Below are 21,735 nucleotides of genomic sequence, written 5' to 3' on the forward strand. Positions count from 1 at the left end.
GCCACATTTGTACATTTTTTTAATGTTGAGTTGCACATATTTTTCTTAAGTTATTTATGAGTATTCTTGTTTGCAATGTTAAAATTGGGACATCTATCTTCTAGGTTAGAAATTCTCAACACAAGTAATATTTCTCCTTTGGTTGAAACGAAAGGTTCGGAATCTCGAATTTCATGATAAATACAGCATATGAAAAAATCTTGTTGAATTGAAAAACATATGAATAAGGATTCAAATGTAAAATCCACATCTATTTTTGATTTTGTAGGATACGACATGCCCGAAAAGGAAAACATTATTTCACCATTTTCTCAATTTATTTTACACACACTCACGCGGACTCGTGCACACGCACAACGTCACCAGTTAAATTGAGATTTGTAGTCCAAATCAGTTTTATCTTACAATAAATCAATATCTGTAATTTGATTGAAATCCCTATTGACAGCAAGCAAAATATTAGTTCTGAACATTTTCTCAAAGATGGTTGTGTACCATGTGAATACTATTTAAGAGAATACTATTTTTTGTTTCAACTTATACTATTACAGGTAACGTGACCAAAGCTAGCTTATTTTTATGAAACTTCTTTGCTAATTTTCTATCAAAATAGTCTTACATGAACAAAATATGAGTTGGATTAAGCCTTTATACTACTAGTCGTTTTGCGCATTATTTTGTTTTAAATACAGGACAGGATTCAAGGACTTCACACCCCAAACTCTCATTGTATAAATTTCCCTATATATTTCGTAAGCTCCTTCTATATCCGTTGATTGGAGTTATATTTCGTAAGCTCCTTCTATATCCGTACTTTCACATATATATTTTTTTATTCTGCCACTTCTTACTTTCACATATATATTTTTTTATTGATAAAGACAACTAAAATCTTTTACTTTCATTGAGAGGGGGAAGGTGGAAAACTTACAGCAATGGTAGCAAAACCTCTTTACCAACTTCAATTCTATTTACAAAAGCAAGATTATTATTATTTTCAGAGTTTGTTGATTTTCAGGGTTGGAAATTTATGTCCATATTAATTATTCTTTTCTTGCTATCAACGACTATAGTGAAAACGCTCCCCCCTATTGAGAGACATGATATGCTCAAAAGGGATTCCGACGTCTCATTATCATTTTACCAATTTTGATCGCCACATTTGTACTTTTTTTTAATTTTGAGTCGCACATATTTTTCTTAACTTATTTATGAGAAATTCACACACACAGACACCCATAAAATTAATATAAGCTCATTTAAAATTTTAACTACTTGTCTCAATCCACGATGAAATGCCATTTAATAGAATAATATTGTTTTTATTACAAGTTATACTCTTATAGGTAACATGGCTAATGCTAGCATATTTTTATGGAATTTCTTTCCTAATTCCCTATCTAAATTGTCTTACATGAACAAAATATGAGTTGGATTAAGCCTTTATACTAGTGGTCATTTTTCGCATTATTTTGTTTTAAATACAGCACAGGATTCAAGGACTTCCCACCCCAAACTCTCATTGTATAAATTTTGCGCAGCTTGAGCTCTCATAGTCATAAGTTCAATTTTCCTATATCTTTTGTAAGCTGCTTCTCTATCTGTTGATTGGAGTTATATTTGTTTGTTCTTCTGACCATTTCTTACTTTCGCATATATATTTTTTATTGATAAAGACATCTAAAATGTTTTACTTTCATTGAGAGGGGAAAGGTGGAAAACTTACAGCAATGGTATCACAACCTCTTTACCAACTTCAATTCTATTGACAAAGGCAAGATTATTTTTATTTTCTGAGTTTGTTGATTTTCAGGGTTGGAAATTTATGTCCATATTAATTATTCTTATCTTCTTATCAGCGACTATAGTGAAACTGCTCCCCCTATTGAGAGACATGATATGCTCAAAAGTGATTCCGACATCTCATTATTATTTTATCAATTTAGATTACCACATTTGTACATTTTTTTAATTTTGAGTCGCACATATTTTTCTTAACTTATTTATTATAAATTCACACACACACCCATAAAATTAATGTAAGCTCATATTAAATTTTTAACTACTTGTCTCAATCCACGTTGAAATCTCATTTAACAGAATAATATTTTTTATTACAAGTTATACCCTTATTGGTAACGTGACTAAAGCTAGCATATTTTTATGCACTTTCTTTCCTAATATCCTATCTAAATAGTCTTACATGAACAAAATATGAGTTGGATTAAGCCTTTATACTAGTGGTCATTTTTCGCATTATTTTGTTTTAAATACAGGACAGGATTCAAGGACTTCATACCCCAAACTCTCAACGTATAAGTTTTGTGCAGGTTGAGCTCCCATAGTCATAAGTTTAATTTTTCTATATTGTTCGTATATCTCTTAATTGGTGTGAAGTCCTTGAACAAGATATGAGTTGGATTTGTGATCATTTTTCGCATTATTGTGTTTTTAATACACGACATGATTCAAGGACTTCACACCCCAAACTCTCATTGTATAAGTTTTGTGCAGCTTTAACTCCCATAGTCACAAGCTTTATTTTCCTATATTGTTTGTATATCTCTTGATTGGAGGTATATTTGTTTGTTCTTCTGATCACTTCGTACTTTCATATATATTTTTTATTGATAAAGACATCTAAAATGTTTTACTTTCATTGAGAGGGGAAAGGTGGAATAGTTACAGTCATGGTATAACAACCACTTTACCAACTTCAATTCTATTTACAAAAGCAAGATTATTTTTATTTTCTGAGTTTGTTGATTTTCAGGGTTGGAAATTTATGTCGATAGTAATTATTCTTATCTTGTTATCAAAAACTATTGTGAAAATTGTTGGTAAATATTTGTTTTTTAATGTAAATTTATAAATATATACTAATTCCATTTTATAAAATAAAATATTTGTTTTAGATTTTCTTAAGATTTTGTTTTAATGAGTCAATTAGTTTGTTAGATTTGTTTTGACAACTGTAAGTTAGTTTCCAACGGTCATATTTCCAACGGTCATATTTTGTTTGTTGCTTAAGGTGATCTGTGTCTATATATTCTCTTTCCTCCTTTCTAAAAACATGACAGAGCTATAGTCTCATCCCTTTTCACAAAATTTTCTATTTCTTTTCTTATAAAATAATTTATTTCTTGAGAGTAAGAGCATTGGTGTTCAAAAGGTTTGGGGATCCTTTCGCTGCACACGATCGGAACCAACGGGTTGTCGTATCTTGGGAGAGAAGCGCAATCAGAATGTCTTACCCATGCAGTGTGGGCGTTTTCTCTCTAAGGATAGCATTTACGCGCTTCAACCCAGGCTATTTAATTCTTTTCCTTGATTTAATTTTTCATTGTGCTCATTGTATGATATAATGCATTATTTATGTGATGTAAATTAAATTTATTTTGCTACTGTTATTTTATTATTTAATTCAAGACTGTGCATCTTCTTCGTATTTATTTTCCTTCATTTTTATTTTATTTTTCCAACAGTCTTAGAGAGAAAAATTAGTTATCACTTTCTTCTTGCATAGTCTTTTCTGCAGTAGCATTTTATTTTACCAAAATATCAGTCATGAATATGATTGACTCCCCTTTTAGTAAGTCTGAAAAAGTAATGGATGAAGACACAATGTATTATGCTTTATTAAAAATGTGTTATTATATTATTTCATTTCCTTAAATTTTACATTAATGAGAGATTGTTGAAAAATATTTTCTTATAATTTGAAATTTAAAATATATTTTCTTCATTAATGATGGTTTTGAAGAGAAAATGCTTTTAGAATTAGTTTATGTGAAAAACTAAAAGCATACTTCTAATTTCATTCCTATATGATTAGAAAACTATCTTTTACTTGGTCAAATGATCCTGTGAACACAAGTCTTTAAAATCAGGACATTTGTTGTTTGGTTTTTAATTTTTATTGTTTAACGTTATTATTACTACGACAAGTATTTTGTTGCTACATGTTGACTGATTGTTTCTTTATATATAACTCATTGATAAAAGATAAGCCTGTGAAAATATAACACACAAAAACATTAAAATAAACACTTTGGTGAAGTTTTATATTTTGTTTGTCGTATTCTTAATAGAGTACCTTATAAAAAAAATTTAAAAAAATCTTTATGAGCTATGGAGAAAAAGAGAATCAAATCTGAAATATCTTAAAGTGTGGGGGTGTCTAGTAAAGGTTAATATCCCTATTAATAAGAAAAGGAAAATTGAAAAAAATATATTAATTATATTTTGTTGGATATTTTTTACATAATACTACTTATAGATTCTTAGTTATTAATTCAGAAGTATCTGAAATTTCTAATGGTACTATTATGGAGTCTAGAGATGTGACTTTCTTTGAAAATATTTTTTCTTGAAAAATAAATTGTTAAATCTTTGTATGGTTTGAAACAAGCTCCAAAGCATTGACACAAAAATTTGATTAAGTTATTCTTTTGTATGATTTTCAAATTAATGATAGTGATAAATGTGTGTATGTGAAACAATTTAAGAATAATGAACGTGTCATTTTATGTTTGTATCTGAATAACCTATTGATATTTGGTAGTAAATGAATTTCATAAATGATGTGAAGTTTTTCTTGTCTAGAAATTTTGATATGAAAGACCTTGGTTGTGTAGATGTGATTTTGGGTATTAAGCTTATAGAGAAAAATGATGGTATGATTTTTTATCCAATCTTATTATGTTGAAAAGCTATATATTAAAGAAGTTTAATCATTTTGATGTGAAACATGTTTCTGCTCCTTATGACTCAACTATTGAGTTAAAAAAAAAAGTTTGAGTAAACTAATTTTTTTTTTACATGAATATTCTCAAATTATTGGTTCTATGTTACATTTGACAAACTTCTCTAGGCTTGACATTGCATATGCAGTTGGTAGATTGAAAAGTAATTGAGGAATTTAGTGATACAAACTTGAAGTTCTGATTTTGATGAAATAAAATTGACAAGTGGTTATGTTTTTGCTTTAGCTGGTTGTGCAGTATCATGAAAATCTACCAGATAAATTATTATTTCACATGAAAGCAAAATTTATTGCTTTAAATACTACTACTAGTGAGGCTGAATTTCTTAAAAATGTATTATGTGATTTGTCATTGTTAAATAAGCATATACCTCCAATTCCAATGCATTGTGATAGTCAAATTGCTATATCTATAAAGTGACAAGCAAAATTTTAATGAAAAAAGAAGACACTTAAGAGTGAGACATAAGTCTATTAGAAATTTGATTTCTCATGGTGTCATTTCTCTTGACTTTGTCAGGTTAGAAAATAATATTGCGGATCCGCTTACAAAAAGGTTGACATGTCAACAAGTATTTGAGTCGTCGAGGGGAATGAGATTAAAGCTCATTATTTAGTTACAACAATGGACACCCGTCTCCGTGTGATTGGTGATCCCATGAACGGAGTTCAACGGGTAACAACGAAATTGTTTGTTGACTAAAGTACACCAAAATGAAATTTGGTGGAGCTATTCCGTTTCTCATTCCTATGACGAGGTGTATTATAAATTGTGGCAATATTAAGGTTGAGGTATTTATATATGTGTATTTTTGGTAAAAAAAAAAAAATACCTCTTAATGAATCCGATGATAATTATTGTAGGGGTGGGGGTCACAACCCACTCTTTGAGGATTCACCTAGTGAGTGTGGTGGTGGGGCCACCACTGTGAGATATGGGCTAATCTCTAAGTGACACTCACGAAACAAGATACAAGCGCAAGGCGGTGTAACGCGCTACGATTGATTAGAACCTAATTGAACGCCAATATTGTAGGGGTTGTGTACTAAAGTCCGGTTAAAGAATATGTAGTTCAAGACAATCAAGTCACTACATTTTTCTCGGATGGAAGTTCATAAACACTAGGTATAAGGCTCAAACCCGGAAGGTTCCTTATACCGAAATACCATATCACATGCTCTTTCTCTTATGTTTTTATGCAAATTATCTTTTAGAAAATATATTTTAAAATTTTAAATTATGTGGGGGAATGTTGGTAAATATTTGTGTTTTAATTTAAAATTTATAAATATATATTAATTCCATTTTATAAAATAAAATATTTATTTTAGATTTTCTTAAGATTTTGTTTTAATGAGTCAACTAGTTTGTTAGATTTGTTTTGACAACTGTAGGTTAGTTTCCAACAGTCGTATTTTGTTTGTTGCTTTAGGTGATCTGGGTCAATATATTCTCTTTCCTCCTTTCTAAAAACATGACAGAGCTACAGTCTCATCCCTTTTCACAAAATTTTCTATTTCTTTTCTTATAAAATAATTTATTTCTTGAGAGTAAGAGCATTGGTGTTCATAAGGTTTGGGGATCCTTTCGCTGCACACGATCGGAACCAACAGGTTGTTGTATCTTGGGAGAGGAGCGCATTCAGAATGTCTTACCCGTGCAGTGGGGGTGTTTTCTCTCTAAGGATAGCGTTTACGCGCTTCAACCCAGGCTATTTAATTCTTTCACTTGATTTAATTTTTCATTGTGCTCATTGTATGTTATAATGCATTATTTATGTGATGTCAATTAAATTTATTTTGCTACTGTTATTTTGTTATTTAATTCAAGACTGTGCATCTTCTTCGTATTTATTTTCCTTCATTTTTATTTTATTTTTCCGACAAAAATGCTCCCCCCTATTGAGTGTGATGATATGCTCAAAAGGGATTCTGAGGTCTCATTATCATTTTATCAATTTTGATCGCCACATTTATACATTTTTTTAATGTTGAGTCACCCATATTTTTCTTAACTTATTTATGAGAAATTCACACACACACCCATAAAATTAATATAAGCTCATGTTAAATTTTTAACTTCTTGTCTCAATCCACGTTGAAATCCCATTGAACAGAATAATATTTTTTATTACAAGTTATACCCTTATAGGTAACGTGACTAAAGCTAGCATATTTTTTTGCACTTTCTTTCCTAATTTCCTATCTAAATAGTCTTTCATGAACAAAATATGAGTTGGATTAAGCCTTTATACTAGTGGTCATTTTTCGCATTATTTTGTTTTAAATACAGGACAGGATTCAAGGGCTTCACACCCCAAACTCTCAACGTATAAGTTTTGTGCAGCTTGAGCTCCCATAGTCATAAGTTTAATTTTCCTATATTGTTCGTATATCCCTTGATTGGTGTGAAGTCCTTGAGCATAATATGTGGTGGATTAGTGGTCATTTTTTGCATTATTGTATTTTAAATACAGGACAGGATTCCAGGACTTCACACCCCAAACTCACATTGTATAAGTTTTGTGATGCTTCAAGTCCCATAGTCATAAGCTTAATTTTCCAATATTGTTCGTATATCTCTTGATTGGAGTTATATATGTTTGTTCTTCTGATCACTTTGTACATTCATATATATTTTTTATTGATAAAGACATCTAAAATGTTTTACTTTCATTGAGAGGGGAAAGGTGGAAAACTTACAGTAATGGTATCACAACCTCTTTACCAACTTCAATTCTATTGACAAAGGCAATATTATTTTTATTTTCTGAGTTTGTTGATTTTCAGGGATGGTAATTTATGTCCTTATTAATTATTCTTTTCTTGTTATCAACGACTCTAGTGAAAACGCACCCCCCTATTGAGAGTGATGATATGCTCAAAAGGGATTCCGACGTCTCATTATCATTTTATCAATTTTGATCGCCACATTTGTACATTTTTTTAATGTTGAGTCGCACATATTTTTCTTAACTTATTTATGAGAAATTCACATACACACTCATAAAATTAAAATAAGCTCATATTAAATTTTTAACTACTTGTCTCAATCCACGTTAAAATCCGATTTAACAGAATAATATTTTTTATTGGAAGTTATACCCTTATAGGTAACTTGACTAAAGCTAGCATATTTTTTTGCAATTTCTTTCCTAATTTCCTATCTAAATAGTCTTACATGAACAAAATATGAGTTGGATTAAGCCTTTATACTAGTGGTCATTTTTCGCATTATTTTGTTTTAAATACAGGACAGGATTCAAGGACTTCACACCCCAAACTCTCAACGTATAAGTTTTGTGCAGCTTGAGCTCCCATAGTCGTAAGTTTAATTTTCGTATATTGTTCGTATATTTCTTGATTGGTGTGAAGTCCTTGAACAAAATATGAGTTGGATTAGTGGTCGTTTTTCGAATTATAGGGTTTTAAATACAGGCCATGATTCAAGGACTTCCCACCCCAAACTCTCATTGTATAAGTTTTGTGAAGCTTGAACTGCCATAGTCACAAGCTTAATTATCCTATATTGTTCGTATATCTCTTGATTGGAGGTATATTTCTATGTTCTTCTGATCACTTCGTACTTTCATATATATTTTTTATTGATAAAGACATTTAAAATGTTTTACTCTCATTGAGAGGCGAAAGGTGGAAATCTTACAGTAATGGTATAACAACCATTGTACCAACTTCAATTCTATTTACAAAGACAAGAATATTTTTATTTTCTTAGTTTGTTGATTTTCAGGAATGGTAATCTATGTCCATATTAATTATTCTTATCTTCTTATCAACGACTATAGTGAAAATGCTCCCCCCTATTGAGAGACATGATATGCTCAAAAGGGATTCCGACGTCTCATTATCATTTTATCAATTTTGATCGCCACATTTGTACATTTTTTTAATGTTGAGTCGCACATATTTTTCTTAACTTATTTATGAGAAATTCACACACACACCCATAAAATTTATATAAGCTCATATTAAATTTTTAACAACTTGTCGTAATCCACGTTGAAATCCCATTTAACAGAATAATATTTTTTATTACAAGTTATACCCTTATTGGTAACGTGACTAAAGCTAGCATATTTTTATGCACTTTATTTCCTAATTTCCTATCTAAATAGTCTTAGAAGAACAAAATATGAGTTGGATTAAGCCTTTATACTAGTGGTCGTTTTTCGCATTATTTTGTTTTAAATACAGGACAGGATTCAAGGACTTCACACCCCAAACTCTCAACGTATAAATTTTGTACAGCTTGAGCTCCCATAGTCATAAGTTTAATTTTCCTATATTGTTCGTATATTTCTTGATTGGTGTGAAGTCCTTGAACAAAATATGAGTTGGATTAGTGGTCGTTTTTCGAATTATTGTGTTTTAAATACAGGCCAGGATTCAAGGACTTCCCACCCCAAACTCATTGTATAAGTTTTGTGCAGCTTGAACTCCCATAGTCACAAGCTTAATTTTCCAATATTGTTTGTATATCTCTTGATTGGAGTTATATATGTTTGTTCTTCTGATCACTTCGTACATTCATATATATTTTTTATTGATAATGACATCTAAAATGTTTTACTTTCATTGAGAGAGGAAAGGTGGAAAACTTACAGTAATGGTATCACAACCTCTTTTCCAACTTCAATTCTATTGACAAAGGCAATATTATTTTTATTTTCTGAGTTTGTTGATATTCAGGGATGGTAATTTATGTCCTTATTAATTATTCTTATCTTGTTATCAACGACTCTAGTGAAAACGCACCCCCCTATTGAGAGTGATGATATGCTCAAAAGGGATTCTGACGTCTCATTATCATTTTATCAATTTTGATCGTCACATTTGTACATTTTTTTAATGTTGAGTCGCACATATTTTTCTTAACTTATTTATGAGAAATTCACATACACACTCATAAAATTAATATAAGCTCATATTAAATTTTTAACTACTTGTCTCAATCCACGTTAAAATCCGATTTAACAGAATAATATTTTTCATTAGAAGTTATACCCTTATAGGTAACTTGACTAAAGCTAGCATATTTTTTTGCACTTTCTTTCCTAATTTCCTTTCTAAATAGTCTTACATGAACAAAATATGAGTTGGATTAAGCCTTTATATTAGTGGTCATTTTTTGCATTATTTTGTTTTAAATACAGGACAGGATTCAAGGACTTCACACCCCAAACTCTCAACGTATAAGTTTTGTGCAGCTTGAGCTCCCATAGTCATAAGTTTAATTTTCCTATATTGTTCGTATGTTTCTTGATTGGTGTGAAGTCCTTGAATAAAATATGAGTTGGATTAGTGGTCGTTTTTCGAATTATTGTGTTTTAAATACAGGCCAGGATTCAAGGACTTCCCACCCCAAACTCTCATTGGATAAGTTTTGTGCAGCTTGAACTCCCATAGTCACAAGCTTAATTTTCCTATATTGTTCGTATATCTCTTGATTGGAGGTATATTTCTATGCTCTTCTGATCACTTCGTACTTTCATATATATTTTTTATTGATAAAGACATTTAAAATGTTTTACTCTCATTGAGAGGGGAAAGGTGGAAAACTTACAGTAATGGTATAACAACCACTATACCAACTTCAATTCGATTTTCAAAGACAAGAATATTTTTATTTTCTTAGTTTGTTGATGTTCAGGAATGGTAATTTATGTCTATATTAATTATTCTTATCTTCTTATCAACGACAATAGTGAACATGCTCCCCCCTATTGAGAGACATGATATGCTCAAAAGGGATTCCGACGTCTCATTATCATTTTATCAATTTTTATCGTCACATTTGTACATTTTTTTAATGTTTAGTCGCACATATTTTCTTAACTTATTTATTAGAAATTCAAACACACACCCATAAAATTTATATAAGCTCATATTAAATTTTTAACAACTTGTCGTACTCCATGTTGAAATCCCATTTAACAGAATAATATTTTTTATTACAAGTTATACCCTTATTGGTAACGTGACTAAAGCTAGCATATTTTTATGCACTTTCTTTCCTAATTTCCTATCTAAATAGTCTTAGAAGAACAAAATATGAGTTGGATTAAGCCTTTATACTAGTGGTCGTTTTTCGCATTATTTTGTTTTAAATACAGGACAGGATTCAAGGAAATCACACCCCAAACTCTCAACGTATAAGTTTTGTGCAGCTTGAGCTCCCATAGTCATAAGTTTAATTTTCCTATATTTTTCGTATATCTCTTGATTGGTGTGAAGTCCTTGAACAAAATATGAGTTGGATTAGTGGTCATTTTTCGCATTATTGTGTTTTAAATACAGGCCAGGATTCAAGGATTTCCCACCCCAAACTCTCATTGTATAAGTTTTGTGCAGCTTGAACTCCCATAGTCACAAGCTTAATTTTCCTATATTGTTCGTATATCTCTTGATTGGAGGTATATTTGTATGTTCTTCTAATTACTTCGTACTTTCATATATATTTTTTATCGATAAAGATATCTAAAATGTTTTACTTTCATTGAGAGGGGAAAGGTAGAAAACTTAAAGTAATGGTATAACAACCACTATACCAACTTCAATTCCATTGACAAAGGCAAGATTATTTTTATTTTCTGAGTTTGTTGATTTTCAGGGTTGGTAATTTATGTCCATATTAATTATTCTTATCTTCTTATCAACGAAAATAGTGAAAATGCTCCCCCCTATTGAGAGACATGATATGCTCAAAAGGGATTCTGACATCTCATTATCATTTTATCAATTTTGATCGCCACATTTGTACATTTTTTTAATGTTGAATCACACATGTTTTTCTTAACTTATTTATTAGAAATTCACACACACACCCATAAAATTAATATAAACTCATATTAAATTTTTAACTACTTGTCTCAATCCACGTTGAAATCCCATTTAAAAGAATAATATTTTTTATTACAAGTTATACCCTTACAGGTAATGTGACTAAAGCTAGCATATTTTTATGCACTTTCTTTTCTAATTTCCTATCATAATAGTCTTACATGAACAAAATATGAGTTGGATTAAGCCTTTATACTAGTGGTCATTGTTCGCATTATTTTGTTTTAAATACAGGACAAGATTCAAGGACTTCACACCCCAAACTCTCAACGTATAAGTTTTGTATAGCTTGAGCTCCCATAGTCATAAGTTTAATTTTCCTATATTGTTCGTATATCTCTTGATTGGTGTGTAGTCCTTGAACAAAATATGAGTTGGATTAGTGGTCGTTTTTCCCAATATTGTGTTTTAAATACAAGACAGGATTCCAGGACTTCACACCCCAAACTCAGATTGTATAAGTTTGGTGTAGCTTGAACTCCCATAGTCACACTCTTAGAAAATATATTTTCAACATCGGTTATTTAGAACATTCTACATCGGTTCTAAAACGGATGTTGAAAGTGACGATGTTGAATGTTTGAATGTTAACATCGGTTTTGGAGAACCGATGTTAACATACATATGACAACATTGGTTCTCTAAATACCCGATGTTAAACACAATGAACAACAACAAAAAAGGTGTACGCATGATGAACGTTGACATCGGTTTTCCAGTAAAACCGATGTTAATATGTTAGTTTAACATCGGTTTTCTAAAAAAACCGATGTTAATGTATGCCCTTAACATTGGTTTTGCTAGAAAACCGATGTCAATGTTGATGATGCATACACTTATTTGGTGTAGTTCTTTGTGTATAACATCGGTTATGTACATAACCGATGTTAATATTGAAATATTCACATCGGTTATTTATAATTAACCGATGTTAATGTACAATAGTTGACATCGGTTATCTACAAATAACCGATGTTAAAATACAAACGCTGACATCGGTTATACACAAATAACCGATGTTAATATACAAACGTTAACATCGGTTTTTGTTAATAACCGATGTTGTTTTCAAGTATTTTTTTTATATATACTTTCTGTTTTTACAGTAAACCCAAAATTGTACCTGTCAAATGCAATTTTAGGAGGGCCAATTCACAGCAAATAAACATTTTATTCTGCTTTCAAGCAGTTTTAATGATAATAAACATCAAATAATTGATTTATTACAAAGAACAATCACCAAATGAATTCAATGTTCATGTTACATAGAAAATGTAAGAAATGTAAAAAAATGTCCCTAAATCCTAGGCCTGATCTCTAACTCGGAGATAAAATTGTGCCCACTGGATCCGCAATGCTTTTAATCTCTGTGGCTCCAATGGTCTAGGATCGTTAAAATACTGCACGATGAAATGAATCATAATAAGTTAATAATGTAATACAAATTATAAATAAATCGATTTTCTTTGAAATAAACTTACCGCTTCCCAATTATTTCTAAAAGTTCCTAAAATGATGGTGGACATCCAGTGCATCACATAGTAGCCGCACTCAGTACTTCCTTTTTGTCTATTACACTAAATACATAATGAAATTTGGATATTAATTAAACAACTAGTGTACAGACACATAAAGAAATATATATAAGTGGAAGTTTTATGTAAATGACATACCTTGACGACAATCCACCTAGCAAAAGCCTTTGATTTAGGCTGTGGAGCATCATCAAGACCCTTGATAGCACTGTTCCATATGAGTAACAACTAAAAACTGGTGTTGTACGTTGAGGTATTACAATGCAAATGTATTGAAAAGAACGCTAACCTATTAATAATCCCCTTAAGGTAGTTGTCTGGCCTGCTATGCAATGAACAAAACCAGACAACTAAGTGTTCTTTGGGCAGGATGACCACCATCTGCCAGTGTCCGCTGCAGTGGAACCTAAAATGGGTTAGTACATTAGTAAACATTAATTAAATTTTGTTATTTTGTGACTTACCCATTTAGGTAGGCTCCAAGATACACATCGCGTTGTGAACTCTGCATCTAACTCTTTATGTAACTTTCAGATTCAAACTGTGATTGCCCAGACCTCTGAATGGACTATGGCTCGAGGAATCCATAGATATCAGAATTCCCCACTCGCATACATGTTTCAGTGAGATGCCTGTTTATGTTAAGTAAAAGTTAAATATTTATGAATTGAAAGCCATAACTTAGGTAATTAAAAGCCTTTTATATAAAGAATCCACATCTGTAACACTGATATGCTGAGACATTGACCACCGTGTGCGATTTCGGAGAGGTCTTCGTGCTTTATGTACAGGGGGAAATCTGGATTAACGGCCCCGAAGACGGTGGCATCCCATCTAACCTGATAAGGCCTCAAGAAAAGCTCTGGGATGGTCAATGTCATCAGATACAGCGGATCATCGACCTCCGGATGGGGCTTCGGAGGTGGTTTTGGCGGAGACACAACTACCTTTTCATGAAACAAAGTTAAATTGCCAAATTTGAGGCACGCTTAATGAATTAATTTAAAAAGAAGAAACATATAGTAAGGACAATAAGTACCTGTTGTGATAAAGACTTGACCAGATGTGTCGGCCAAGCAAAGAAGGTGTGAAGTGCCTGCCCCACTAAGGAAACCTCATCAGTGGGTACAGGAACTTGAGCATCTGCATCTGTAACCTCCTCCACACTCACCTTTACTTGGCCAGACAACAAAGGAGTGTTATGAACAAGAGCGGATCCCTCATAAACTCTCCCCATGGCAACCAGGTGAGCAGGATCTGCTTCTATGTACAAGCCGCACCTGTCAGAGTCACCCATCTCAGGATCGTTTCCTGAGGGATCAACACAACTCCCCTTTGTGCTCACTCGAGGACCAAAGGGACCAGGACCAACCAGAGGCTCAGGAGGCACTGGAAGTTCCTGAGATTGCATCTGCGACTGAAGCTGGCTGAAGGATGCCATGACTTGCCTCGTCACTTTCTCTGTGATGGACTCCTCTAGCTGGTCCCTGATCTGCTGGGTCAGCTGCTATAATTCATCAAGAGGCAGGGAGGAAGCGCTGCGGGACGTCCGTGGAGCCGATCCAAAGTATTTCTTGATGGTGACACTGGCTCCAGCAGCACGGACACGTCCAGGGTGCTCTGGACGTCCAATAGCAGCGGCTAGAACATCCTGATGTCCATGGGGGACGAACGATCCTTGTGTGGCCTGCTCCTCAAACGAATCCTGCACAGAAAACACATAGTGGTACATGGCATTCTAAAAATATTCAAACATAATCGTAATGGTTAGTTGAAAATGACTTACAATCTTCTCAGCGATTTCCTTTGCGGCCTCAGTCGTCATCTCCCCTGTCTTCTTCGTGCGGGCCATCTTCCACTTCACGTGGCATCTGACCGGGGATGGAGGGTCGATGACGCCATCAACGCTTCCTGACTGTGTAGCTTACTGCAGCTTCTTCTTTGTCTTCTCAGTCAGGAGCTTCTGTTTCAAATAATCATAACCCCCACGAGACAAAACGTGGGGGGCAGTATTCTGCTTCTGGATGGCCTGTGCCTTGATGCGCACATCCTGAAAAAATTAAACAATAATGTTTGAAATGGGTAGAATGAAGTATAACAACATCATGTTTAATATGAAAAACAACTTAAATGGCAAGGAACATACCTCCCAAGAAGGGTCTCTGTGAGTCTGGCAAAACTGGGCCCACTTTTCCTTGCTGATGCCGTATTTGTCACAGACAGTGTCCTCGACACCGTCCTAATCGGCTGCAAGGGCCCATTTCTTCGTGAGGTCTGATTTAAACTGCCTCCATCTCTCCCCCACGGTCTGTAGTAACTTCCTTTTTGTCCTACTGTCAGAAGCCTCTCTGGGACATCAAATTCCTCCTGACAACATCAAACAAAGTTTATTTGTTACAATAATGTATTTTTTGGCTATTAATTACACAAAATCAAATAAGAAAAGAGAAATACCCGAATATCCTCCCAAATCAGGTCCTTCTGAGCAGTAGGAACCTCCTTCCAGTTCTCGTAGGTGATGTCCACCTTATCACGTGCCACAATCCCCAAATATGTTCTTAATTTCTTCCCGTGGGGACCGTCGGCCTTCCCAGTAGCAGGATCAGCATGCACCACTGGTCTCTCAACACCAGGTGGTCTAGTGGACAACGATCGTAGACGTGAGGTTTTGTGTGTCCGCTTCACGGCAGACGTCGAAGCCAATGCGTCCGAAGTAGGAGGAGGAGGAGGAGGAGAAGGAGGAGAAGGAGGAGAAAGAGGAGGAGGAGGAGGAGGAGGAGTAGGAGTGGAGGCAGGTGGAGAACCCATGATCTTTTATACAATAACATACAAAATAGGATTAATGAAAAGATCGAGGATCAGTCATAAGTTATTTTTGGAAGGCAAAACTATAATATTATTAAACAAAACCCCACCACATAAGGAGACAAGACAAATTAACCAAAGGACTCTCTCTGAAAGATTGGTAGTTGTGCTTTTTAATTGTGATTTGGGGCAACCATGTTATAAAAAGTATATTACATGTAATCAACAGTCAATGTATGTTTGATGGAATATAAATACTATATCTTCAGAAATACACATGTACATGGCATCCTTAGGACTTCATCCATGTTTTCTTTGATATTGATTTTCTTTTTTGTAGAAAAGAAAGAGGGGAACGAGCAACAATTTGAAGGTTGTACATTTAGGAACTAAAGAATTCAAAATAGCTAGTAATAAGAGGGATTTGTTTTTGGGATTTTTTTAGCACCAACAGCGGCTACGCAAAAAGCTTGCACTTGAGGAGGGAAAGATATTTGCAGCTAATGAACAACTTTCTTAACTATTTGTCCTTCAGATTTTACTGTTCTTTTCTCTAATATGTAAATATAAATAATATAAGGCTATGGCTTATGGACATGGTCCTTTTTACCCCTAACAATCTTAGAAGTAAATATAGACCATGTTTTTACGCGATACCCTTATACCATTTATATTTACATATTAGCAAAAACAAACAGTAAAATCTTAAGGACAAATAATTAAGATAGTTGTTCATTAGCTGCAAATATCCTTCCCTCCTCAAGTGCAAGCTTCGTGCGTAGGCGCTCTTGCTGCTCAGAAAATCCCAAAAACAAATCCCTCTTATTACTAGCTATTTTGAATTCTTTAGTTCCAGAATGTACAACCTTCAAATTGTTGCTCGTTCCCCTCTTTGAGAATGAGGAGGATCTTCATAAGACTTCATCTAGCTGATGTTTGTCGCCAGTTTCATCATCCACCACCCTTTTCTTTTGTGCCTTCTCATGTTTGTTGTTGTTAAACCCATATTTATGCCTTCTTCCCTTCATGTCTTGTTTTATCACAACTTTAGCTGAATCTCCCATCTTCAGCAAAGTTGAATCTCCTGTCTTATTCTCCAATGACACACTTTGATGGCCTATATCTCTTTTCTTCGTATGTTCAAGTGCTTCAGCTTCAGAATGCATAGAGCAATCAGAATTTTCCAGTCATCACCAAAGGCTTCTGCATCAGCGTTGACACTCTCCACCCTCTTTGGTTTATGCTTCTGTGTTTTCTTCCGTGCTTCCTCCTTATAATTCTCAGATTTATTGGAGGTCTCACTAGAAGGATCAGCACCAATCCATGCCTATTCCTCCTCTACTAGCTCAATATCTTTCCTTTCACCTTTGCTTTTGTAAACTGCACTGTAATTTACAAAACAAAAGTTGAAAGGAAAGATATTGACCTGGTAGACGAGGAAGAAGCACAAATTGGTGCTGATCGTTCTAGTGCAACCTCGAATAAAGCTGAGATTTATAACGAGGAGGCACGAAAGAAAACACAGAAGCATAAACCAAAGAGGGTGGAGAGTGTCAATGATGATGCAGAAGCCTTTGGTGATCACTGGAAAATTCCGATTGCTTTATGCATTCTGAAGCTGAAGCACTAGAACATACAAAGAAAAGAGATACAGGCCATCAAAGTGTGTCATTGGAGAATAAGACAGGAGATTCAACTATGTTGAAGATGGTAGATTCAGCTAAAGTTGTGATGAAACAAGACATGAAGGGAAGAAAGCATAAATATGGGTTTAACAACAATAAACGTGAGAAGACAGAGAATAAAAGGGTGGTGGATGATCAAACTGGCGACAAACATCAGCTGGATGAAGTCCTAAGGAGGCAAATTGAAACAAAAAATTGATGCCTCAATCAGAGAAAAATGTAGTTGTCACTTACTTGCTTTGGTGACCTCTGTCTCTGCAGAAAATTACATTAGACGATGTTAATCAATTCTCTTTCATCATGATCATGTCGATTAGCATGAACGTCGTCAGCTTCTTCTTCTCCGAAAACGTTACGAGTGATTTGAGCGGTCAAAGGACTAACATAGGTGTCCATGTATGAATCATCATCTTCTACATTAACACCAACTGTTTTGCCCTGCAGAACCACACACCACGTTTCATCACAAGGGTCTTGCACGTAAAATACTTGTCTAGCTTGTTTTGCCATGATGAAAGGGTCATTGTGGTAACCAAGTTTCTTTAGATCTACTAGCGTAAATCCTATATCATCGGTGTGCACACGATGTTGCTGTCAACCCATTTACATTTGAAAACACATACTATAAATTTCACATAATTAAGCTCCCAAATTTCATCAATGAACCCAAAGTAAAGGATGGAAGCTACACAGGGATTGGCATCATTGACACTTGCAAAGTGTTGAGATTCAGCCCTTAGGGTGACCCTGCTGTTCTGCATTGTACTTTTGTCATCTTGTGCTTTTGTGTAAAATGAATACCTGTTTATGTCGTATCCTTGCCAGGTTATAACATTTCTTTTAGGCCCATCTGCTAGCTTTCTTAATATTTCTGAAGCATTCTCATATGCAAAGATTGTATCTTTAAACAAATCACAGAAAGTCTTGTTATGCTTTTTCAACACCCAATTCTTTGACATTTTTAGATTATTCTGTTTGACTAAAGCTTCATGCTTAACAATGTATGGCAAAACTTCATTACTGTTGTTCAAGACATACAAGTGAGCTTGTAACAAATATTCTACACTTGGAGTGATCACCTGCAGTCCTCTTGAACCCTTACCACCCACTCTGTCATCATGCCGAGACTCAGGAAGCCCAACAGGTTTAGTCTTCTCTAAGTATTCTGAACAAAATTCAATGGCTTCTTCTGCAATGTACCTCTCAACAATAGATGCTTCTGGACGATATAGATTCTTTGTATACCCTTTTAAGATCTTCATGTATCGCTCAACCGGGTACATCCACTGTAGATAAACAGGACCACAACATTTGATTTCTCAGACTAGATGCACAATCAAGTGAATCATGATGTCAAAGAAAGCAGGGGGAAAATACATCTCCAACTAGCACAGTATAATTGCGGCCTCATTTTCCAACTCATCAAACATGACTGGGTCAATGACTTTGCTACATATAGCATGGAAGAAAAAGCACGGGCGAGTTATCGTTAACCTGACTTTGTTTGGCAAGATGTCTCGTATAGCCACGGCTAACAATTGTTGCATGAGCACGTGACAATTGTGAGACTTTAACCTTACAAGCTTAAGCTCCTTCAACTGCACAAGGCTCTTAATATTTGAAGAGTATCCTTGTGGAACCTTCACCCGACGAAGACACTGACAAAAACTTATCTTCTTTTTCTTGGACAAAGTATGGCAGGCTGGGGGCAAGTAAATTTTCTTCCCATCAGACCTTGGATGCAACTGTGATCGTATACCCATATAAGCTAGATCTTGATGGGTATTCAAGTCATCCTTCGTCTTGCCTTGAATGTTAAAGAGTGTCCCAATCACACTGTCACAAACATTTTTCTCCACATGCATAACATCAATACAATATCTAACGTCAAGATCACACCAGTACGGAAGATCAAAGAAAATGGACCTCTTTTTCCATATGCAACTCTGACTTTTATCCTTCTTTTGGGTCTTCCCAAATACAGTATTTAGGTGTTGAACCCGCTGATATACCTGCTCACCAGTCAACGGTATTGACGCAATATCACGCTATTGACTTCCATTAAAATCTTTTTTCACTCGTCTGTAAGGATGATTAGGTGTTAGAAAGCGGCGATGCCTACTGTAGACTTTTTTCTCCCATGTTTAAGTTGTATGTAACTTGTATTTTCTTCACAGATGGGGCATGCATGATGACCCTTAACACTGTAACCGTTGAGATTCCCATATGCTGGAAAGTCATTAATGGTACAAAAAAGCATTGCACGCATTTCAAAGGTCTCCTTGCGAAAGCATCAAACACTACAACCCCCTCATCCCATAACTTTCTCAGATCTTCAACCAACGGACTTAGATAAACATCAATGTCATTTCCTGGATGTCTTGGGCCCGATATCATCATAGACAACATCATGTATTTTCGCTTCATGCACAACCAAAGAGGCAAATTGTAAATTACTAGCAGAACTGGCCATGAACTGTGTTGAGTGCTTAAGGTGCCATATGGATTCATTCCATCACTGGCTAGTCCAAGTCTAAGATTTCTTGGCTCATTCTCGAAATTCGGATACAAACCATCAATCTTCTTCCACTGGGAGCAATCAGCCGGATGACGGACCATTCCATCAGAAATCCTTCCATTTGCATGCCATGTAAGGTCTTTTGCATCGTCCCCGTTAGCAAAAAGACGCTTAAACCTTGGAATGATTGGAAGATACCACAAAACCTTTGCTGGGGGCCCTTGTTGGAGTTTTCATCAGAACTACTTTCTTCTTCATCCTTCACTTTGTACCGTGAAGTCCCACAGATAGGGCATTTGGACATTTCTTGGAATTCATGCTTGTACAGTATGCAACCATTGGGGTAAGCATGAATCTTCTGATACTCCATACCCACCGGACACAATATCTTTTTCGCCTTATAGTAACTTTTACGCAATGTGTTGTCCTCTGGAAGCAGATTGTGCACTACCTCAAGCAGTGAGGTGAAACTTTTGTCACTCCACCCATACTTGGCCTTCACATTAACCAGACTTAACACAGTAGACAACAGGGTTAAGGAATTCTTGCACCCTGCATACAAAGGCTTCTTAGAATCACTCTGCAATTCTTCATACACAGGGGCGTGTGCTTGCTGGAAAGACTCTTGTCCAAGGTCACGAATCATGTCCTCTAACCGATCTCCCATTTCTACATCAAAAAGTTCAGATTGGGACCCACTCTGCATGTCTGTCACTTCACCATGCCATATCCACGTTGTGTAATTCTTCTTAATCCCATCACACAATAGATGGTCCCGTATGTCATCGAGTAATTGTCGTCTTCCATTCAAACAGTTGATGCAAGGACAATAATATTTTCCTTCTTCATTCGGTCGACCTCTTTCTGAAGCAAATTGCAAGAATTGTTCGACGCCATCCTCATATTCTGGGCTCATGTGACTTTCATTCATCCAACTTCGATCCATCTAAGCAATTCCATGCATGAAAATCTCACTTTTTTATTTATAGGTGTGGCCCTATCCCATTTAGGAAAACTGTCTTTTATGTTAGCTTCAAACGTCAGGGTTACCATTATTTACAAAAATTTGACTAAATTTCGGCAGCATTTCGCATTGGTCTCCAAGTACACGACATGACATCGATCAAATGAATTTCCCGATAATCAAGTATGCACTCGGAGAACATCTTGAAATGCATTGAATCGAAATTTAATCAAATTAATGAAAATAATAATAACCTTCGTGAATGAATCTAACATTAAAATACCAGTCTCCCCAAACTGTCCAAATGGACAATTCAAGGCTAAATACAATGACTAATGCAAACTGTCCGCAAGAGTCATTGCATTCAGTCTCAAATGGGAATCTAAGGTTCACTCACCATGAACAACAATTGTTTATATAGCAAATTACACTGATCACATACAAGAACATACAAAAGGTCAAATTCAATTATAGACAAATATAGATATCAACAGTTATTTATGTAACTAATTTCAAATGCTGGGTTTCAAGGGTGCTTATGCTTTAATATTGTAGTTGGGTATATGTGTGTGTGTGTGTGTGTATATTAACAATTTCTAGAT

General features: G+C 34.6%; 1 protein-coding gene across 1 annotated transcript in view; it reads left to right on the top strand.

Annotated features, from left to right (window-relative positions):
• LOC106798471 (U-box domain-containing protein 14-like) overlaps positions 1–21,735 on the top strand; it is a 98,648-nt gene that overhangs the window by 76,011 nt on the left and 902 nt on the right. The gene's annotated exons all lie outside the window — the stretch shown is intronic.

Source organism: Glycine max, chromosome 4, assembly GCF_000004515.6.
Source record: "Glycine max cultivar Williams 82 chromosome 4, Glycine_max_v4.0, whole genome shotgun sequence".
NCBI lineage: Eukaryota > Viridiplantae > Streptophyta > Magnoliopsida > Fabales > Fabaceae > Glycine > Glycine max.